Here is an 8,779-nt window from a genome sequence, read left to right on the forward strand (position 1 = left end):
AATTCAATTCAACGCATCTAAAATCATGTCCATCATCGTTATTCTATCAACAAAATCCTCAATCATGTCCGGAGAGACTAGCAACTTATTTTGATAATTGTTATCCTTACTTACAACATTTTTATTATTATCACCTTTATTACAATTTTTAAGAACGTACAAAGTAGATTAATAATCTAATTTTATTTTAAGAGTTATCGTCATGATATATAGTATCTTTAAGATTAATTATACTAGTCTTTATTATCATCTCAGTTAAAATTTTCAAGGATGCATTAAAAAGGTTACTAACTCATTTTTATTTGACTTAAATACATGATCAATCCGTCGAAATACCGATTTTTTTTGTTCTAGTTTTTGTAAGTTTTTTTTTATGTAAATATTTTTCTTTTATTTTTTGTCCTTGTTATTTTGTTTGTCTATGCAAAATTGAATTTTATTGAAATTGGTTCATGCAATTCCTTAAATTGGTAATAATTGAGGGACTAAAATCAAATATTATATATATAATTTAGGGCCCTAATAAATGAAATATTTAAAATCTTGTTTTAAAATAAACTATTTAAACCAATTTTTTATTTGAAGCTTTATTTTTAAAATGTTATATCAAAAAGATAAAATACTATAAAAATATTTTTTTTTATAGCCATGTGATTTGTTTCTTTCATAAGCTACCTTATTTTCAAACACTTTTTTGTGTTAGTCAACATATCTGCATAGCCATAGTATGTTATCACATCTACTAGTTTCAATGTGAAGTAAAAAATTATAAAGTTGGTCCATCCTTATTTCAATTTTCTTAAGGATCAAATTGATACTACTTATATGTTCAATGTTTTCATGTTTTTTTAATTCAAATAATTGCCTAGTAGTCTGAACCTATATTTCCAATGTTATTGAATACACAATTTAATTAATTATTCATTAGGGTAATATTTTAGAGAATTTATGGATATTATATTTGACATGTAAAATTATTTTTTCTTTCTCAGTTCCATTGTTCCTCCATTCTTGGTTTCTCATTCTTCAAAATATGGATGACTACCATCCATAGCGTAGTTGGGTATATATATGATAGACTCTATCCTCAACGACGGGGGTTGAACTCAATTTCGCCAAAGGTGATGAAGAGTTTATAACAAAGGCAATAAGTCGAAATCAATTTATAAAAGATGGTGACATCAGATGTCTATGTCACAATTGCATGTTTAGCGGTGTATTATCTGTAAGTGAAATCAAATTTTACTTGTATAGATTTGAGTTCCAACCAAATTATTGGTATTGGACTAAGCATTGCAAATAAGCCACACATATTGACCCATAAAACGTTCCAAGTTGTAGCGGACATATGGATATCGATGATTCATTTACGTTAATGCAACATACGGTTGATGATGCATTTGATTCTACGTATGACTTCCAAAATATGGTTGATGAAGGCAACGAGGAAGAGATTAACAAAGAGCCCCCAAATGATGATGTTCAAGACTTTTATGATTGTTAATTGTTGCAAACCAACCCTTATATGAGGGGGCTTCTGTTTCAAATTTTCCATATGCATGAAACTTTTTGGGCTTGCAAGTCAAATTGGAATGTTCCGTATAAGTGTCTTGAATTCTTTGCAAGCATGCTTGTAGGTGTGTGTCCTTTGAAGGGTTTATGGCCAAGAATAAATTTACCAAGCAAAAAAATTACTGGCCATGCTAGGATTGAAGTTTGAGAAAATTGATTGTTGTGCTAAAGAGTGCATGTTGTACTAAAAAGATAATAATGCAGATCTATAATGTAGGCTTTGTCATGAACCCCAATATGTTCCTCGTAAGACTGAGATAGGTAACTACAAAAACATCCCAAGTTAAGAGGACGTTCTCCATGCCAATCACTCATAGGTTGAAAAGATTGTATGCATCAACGGAAACTGCAACCGAAGTGAGATGGCATCATCATAATAGGCCGAGTCTAGGTATTTTACGTCATCCATCTGATGGGGAAGCTTGGAAGCATTTTGATGCGATGTATCCAAACTTTGCAAATGAACCAAGAAATGTAAGGCTTGGTTTATGTTTAGATGGCTTCGTACCCATACATGCAGACATATTCATCCCCATATTCTTGTTTTCATGTTGTTGTGACCCCGTATAATCTCCCGCCTGAAATGTTCATGAGTAAACTATTCATGTTTTTGACTTGTCTCATACATATACCATCTAACCCAAAATCAAACATTGATGTGTATTTACAGCCGTTAATAGATGAGCTTCAACAATTATAGAGTAAAGGAACTTTGACTTATGATATTTCCATGAAACAAAACTTTATAATGAGGGCAACCTTAATGTGGACAGTTAACGATTTTCCTGCTTGTGGCATGCTATCTATATGGAGTACTCAATGTGTATGGATGAAAATAAGACTTTCATCTTAAAATATGGTGACAAAAATTCATGGTTCAATTGTCACATTCGGTTCTTACCTCATAATCATGCTTTTAGAAGAAGTGAAAAAAGGTTCACTAAAAATAGGATTGTGACAGAACAACCGCCTCCTATTGACGGGCGAAGAAGTATGGGGTTGGGTTCACAATCTTTCACGAGTGATAGATAATGCAATTTCTAAATTGTTTGGATATGCAGTTTGCCACAATTGGACAAAACAAAATATATATTGAGACATTTTGTACTGGAAAGATAATTTGTAAAATGTTTAAATATGTATTTGGTCATTGCAATCATACCCTTGTTTTATTTTAGTACTTGTAAATTTTTTTATTTGGCTAACATACCAGCAAATTTATTTTCATTTTAAAATAACTATTTCATCCAATTTCTATTACAAAAATTGTAACACCGTTAAAATATAACCGTTAAAATAACTATTTCATTCCAAATGTTTCAGTCTTCTTCTCTGAAAGAAATCTAAATTGTGTCTTATTCTTCATTGTTTCAGTCCTCTTTCTCACCATAATTCTCATCACCAACATGTTCATCCATTTGAGATTCATCAGCATATTCAAATTCATTGTTACCTTAATAATTTTCTTCATTTGGTGGTATTTGTTGGACAATGGTGGGTTCTAGAATTGGCTCTGAATCAAAGTTTTTCTTCTTGGCGTGGAGATTAAGGGATTTTAGGGGAGTATATGGAAAAGTAAAAAAGTGGGAGTAAAATTTGGTTGTAGGGGAATGAAGGTCAAAGAAGAAAGTTCAAGTCCTAGTCTTAGACCTAGTAATGGTAAAGGGTGGTGAAGAAATTCACCATGGTGACAAAGTTTAACCTTTAATCAAATTTATTTTGCTTTTCCTAATTGTTTTATTTATTTTATGAATTACGACACAACGTGAGAAATTCTACAACGGGAACAAGACTGGAAATATGAAGAAGAAGACGTGATTGATGTTTTTTTTTTTTGAAGAAGATTGAAATGTTTGGGGTTAATTTTAGGTTAAAAAAATGTTATAATTTAATTATATTTGAGGTTTTTTGTTAAAAAATGGTTAAGTTTTAAAGGTGTTACAACAATAGAAATGGATGGAAAGACTATTTTATAATGAAACTATATTTGCAGATATATTAACCAAATCAAAAAACTTACGAGGACTAAAATAAAAAAAAAAAGTTATAATTGCAAGAAACAAAGACATATTTAAACCTTTATTAAGACACAATTTAGATGTTATACACATAGAAAAAATTTATTTGACAATGTATTTAACATTGTAATAATGTTAAGAATAAGACAAAAGACAATAAAAAAGCAAGAATAGACTTGGTCATAATTTTTTATGATCTTTCACTTGATCAATTTTAGATGATTTTGCAATACTTTTCATACTTACATGACCAAATTTATATAATTTCAAAACTATTTATCACTTTCAATAGAAATAAAACGTGATTTAGATAAAACATATCAGGGAAAATATAAAACATAAAAAAAAAAAAAAAAAAATTCTTCTAGATCTAGGGAAAATAATTTTTCATGAGGATATTTGTTTTACCTCACACTGTGGAGATAACTTAACAACCATTGTCACGTTAATAACGAAAGTCGAGCAATTTATATTTCAAACCTTTCATGTATTGAAGAAACTCAATTCTAGCAAAATTATTTTCATCAATGATAGATGTGCCTTTTATTTGAGCTTTTTCATTATTTCCAAATGTTACAGATCCTTCATATATTTTTTTAATGAGATGAAGAACTATATATCTCCAGTCGTATGTCTTGAGTATCTATTGCTCAAATACCAAGACTTGTTCTTGACTACTAGAGGACATTCCTACATCACAAGTTAGTAGTGATTTTCATATTCATAGTGATTTAGGTCCTTGATGGTTAGTGTTTCTCATTGAAGAGATTTTCTTCTTATTGTAACATGTAGATTCAAAATGACCATGCTTAAGAACATATTTTTTTTTTTACTTTCCCAACTTTTTCATGAAATAGCAATTTTTATGAAGGTGTCCAATTTTTTTTGCAATAAGAACATTTCCTTTTAATCTCAATATTTTGAGGTAAAAAGAAATTTTTGTAAAGTTTTTGTTTTGTGAACTTTCGAAACCAATTCAAACTTTGTCAAACATTCCAATTTGAGATACCATAAAATTTTGAAATTCTTAGTAAATTTTACAAAGATAATTATGTCTTTTGTGTTCTTCAACTTTATTTTTTTAAGATATTGTTTTCTCTTTGAGTTTTTGGAGGTTTATGATGAGTTTCAACTATTCTCTCTTTTTTTTTTTGTTTCTCAGACATTTTATAATGAGACTATTGCAAATATTGATTAATTTTAACGTATTCATCATTCTTAGTTTGTAACTCCTCATTTTTTTTCTTTATCTCAAAAAGTTTGTTTTTTAAAATGTACATTTTTGATATAAAATGGTTGAGTCTTTAAAGAGGCTATCTAATTCAACTATCACATCTTTATATAAAGAGCAAGGTCCGTAAACAATTAACTCATTAGTATATGAATTTGAATTTAGACACATAATAGCTTATTCCTCTTATAGTTATGAGGAAGAATTTTTGTTTGGAGGATTTTGAGTTCTTTTAAGTTCAATAATTTTTATCTTTTAGTGATGTCTTCATTTAGGTATAAATTTTGAAACTTTTTACATCACTTCTTCCTAGATCTTTTCATCTTACATTGTTAAGTGTTCAAACCTTAAAGGAAGTGATATGATGTCAATTGAAGTAAAAATGAATATTACGAGAATGAGGGTTTAATTATGACCCTTTTAAAATTTAGTTGCTACACTAATATTATACTCTCATGTTGTCTTTAAAATAGTGACGGTTAGATGAAAAATATTTTTCCTCTTATTTAGGATGAAATAAAGAAGAAGAATATTAGTGTGAAATATGTGTGATAATTGTGCTAAAGTTGTGAATAAAACAAATATGAAGATAAAAGAGTTTAAAAAAATTCACACACATAATTTATATTGGTTCATCTAATATATGATACTATAGTCCTCACAGCTTTGTGAGAATTTCACTAGTGCTCAGAAACTTGTCATTTGATCTACACCTTTTCAATTATGTATTTTCTTAGTTGCATCATGCTTATAACACTATATTTTTACTAGCCACGACAAACTTACATAATAACTCAAGTTTATATCAACTTGAGGATATACAAGTAGTAACATGTTTAATTTTTTGGGATTAGTTTACAACTTTTTAAAATAAGATAGTGATATGAAGTTGTATATAACACAATCAATAAAATGATCCTCATATATGTTTAAGTTTCGAAGAAAATGTATATAGTGAGAAGAATGATGATAAGCTTGAATAACATAGATATTTTCTTGTAGATGATTCTCTTGATGTTTGAATATTAATACTTCTTTATTTATAGTTGCCTTTGAAGCTTCAAACATATGAATTAACAAAATATAGATGTTGGATGACTCTTAACAAAATATAGTTGTTAATAAAATTTGCAAAAATATCATTCAACATTTATCCTCATGTTAAGTATGTTGAAAGGATGAATGATATAGTCCGTCCTCAGATCTGGTTTAAGTACGAGGATGGAACTTGTATTTCTCGAGTTTTAATGTGATTGTTGCTTTTGCTTTCCCATTTTCAGACCACTTTGAGTAGTGTGTTTTTCATGTCAAGTACATCACTGATTTGTATATTTGTACTTTTCTTTACATGTCAAATTTGTTATGAGGATATCCTATGCGTCTATCCTCATCTTGACGATATTCATCCTCTGATGTATCTGATTTTGAGGATGTTCATCCTCGAATCTATGTAAGTCTTTGAGAGATGATTGTATGTCTTTCTTTCCAACATATGACTATTGGAATTTAGTGTAAACATGTTCACATCTTTTGTAATTGTTAGGTAACCTTCTAGAATCTGATTTGTAGAAGACATTCTTATTATCCTCTTGATCCATTATGGAGGAGAAAGTTCCTTCTTGTTTCCAATACCTTGGAAATCATGATTAATGTGCTTATCTTATTTTAAATGCTTTTGTACAATGCTAACATAATGTTTTTGTACTATTCACATATGAGCTCATTTTTAATATGAGAGAATGATTTTTTTCGAGAATATATCATCATTTTATGTTAAGTGCGAGGATGAATGTTCTTATCTTCCACATAGGAGTATGTAACTGATGTGTTATCACTTATTCTTTTACTTTTGGTAAATCTTGAATAGTGTGAATAACTTGTCAACTTTTATGACAATTGCTTTTGGTTTAAATATGTTTTTTGTCCTTCCAAATATGATTCATTTTTTTGATATTAGTCCATGTAGTTTTTTTGTTTGATTTATACTCTTGCAAATTCTAATAAGTTTTAAAAAAAGTCTCTGATGAATCTTTTTTAGTAAAGAAATGATGATATGGCTAATTTTGAATGAAGTGACACATGGTGACTATGTAATTGTTGTTGACTAGACAATAATTAATATTTAAAATTAAAATTCATTTTATTAACTTATTTAATTATTTAATTTAAAACTTAAAGCTAATTAATTAATAAATAAACCAATTAAATAATAAAAACTCAATAATTTTCATCTTCAACCCTAAATTTTTTAATAAAAACTCAACAACTTTTATCTTCAACCATAATTAATTCATCTTCAAATCACAAATTTTCATATTTGGATCCAAACCCTAAAAATTCTAATATCTCATTTTTCTTACATCACACCTATAATCTTTGCCATAACCACCAAAGATATAGATAAATAAGCCAACTAACACACCTCTTTTTCTTTTATTTTCTTTCTTTCTCAATCAAACATACTAAAAAAACACCTTTGTTATTCTCTTGTCTGATTTTCTCTTCAAACCAAACCAGATAACGGAACCTCGTCGGAGATTCACCTATACTCTTCCCATTGCCGGAACAATCAATTTTCTCTTTCTTCAACTTCTTAATTCTGATTTTTTTTGCCTCTACCTTCTCGATAAACAACCTTTAATCTCTAAATAAATTTGCGTTTTCCTTTTCTTTTTTATTGAATATATCTGAAATAGCAATGTGGAGTGAAAGATGTTTTTGTTACAAAAAAACAACTTATGTCTTTGGTGGTTATGGCAAAGATTATAGGTGTGGTGTAAAAAAAATAAGATTAGAATTTTCAGACTTTGGGTCCATATATGAGAATTTGTATTAAAAAATTTGAGGTTGAAGATGAAGATTATTGAATTTTTTTATTTGATTGGTTTATTAATTAATTAATTAGTTTTAAGTTTTTAATTAAATAATTAAATGATTTAATAAAATGAATATTAAATATTAAATATTGTCTAGTCAACAATAATTAAACAATCACCATGTGTCACTTCATCCAAAATTAGTCACGTAACTATTTTTTTTACTAAACAAGATTCATAAACTTTTTTTAAAATTTGTTAGAATTTTCAAGGGTATAAATCAAACAAAAAAAATTACATGGACTAAAATCAAAACGAATCATATTTGCAAGGACCAAAAACATATTTAAACTATTACTTTTTCAATAATTGTGAGATGAAGACTTTGTTAAATATTTATCCTCAGATATGAGATTGTGAAGAATATTCATCATCGAACCTAAGATTGTGATGAATATACATCCTCGTGTTTATCCTCAGATATGATCTTGTGAAGAATATTCATCCTCAGATCTTGATACTTCGTCCTATTATTTTCATATAGACACGTCTTTACTCACAACTCTTATTGACTTCTTCCAAGAGATTTTATGTGTGATTGAGATGCAACATATTGACGATCATCATCATCAGCTTGAGGATAACCATATTCCTATTTATAAATTAGGCTTTCCAATTACTTATGATGGTTAAGTACACCACTTCCAATGGTATGGTAACAAGGTACATCCCATGTTGTATGTTCCACATTGTTCAATTATACAGGTGCAACTATACTTGTATTCTTATTGATGACCTATCGTTGTAACATTATCTGGGAAGGTGTGATGATTTTTTCATCCTCTCAATTGAAGCTATTATGGTTCAAATTGTAGTTTTCAAATATCTTAATGAAGCTTATGATGTTGCTAGTTAATCATATGATGTTACTTTCATTATGGAGTTGATACAATGCACTTGTTTACATGACACTACAACATTTTTGCTTTGTAACAACATTTAAAAAATGTTGCTAAAACACAGAAAAATGTTGCCAAAGAGAATAGGCAACATTTTTCGCGCGTCTCATATATGCAAAATAAATTTTCATTTTTCTATTATTTTAACTCAAATCAATTAGACATTTTGTCATTATTTTATAA

The sequence above is a fragment of the Cicer arietinum genome, chromosome 1, assembly GCF_000331145.2.
Source record: "Cicer arietinum cultivar CDC Frontier isolate Library 1 chromosome 1, Cicar.CDCFrontier_v2.0, whole genome shotgun sequence".
In the NCBI taxonomy this organism is placed as follows: Eukaryota; Viridiplantae; Streptophyta; class Magnoliopsida; order Fabales; family Fabaceae; genus Cicer; species Cicer arietinum.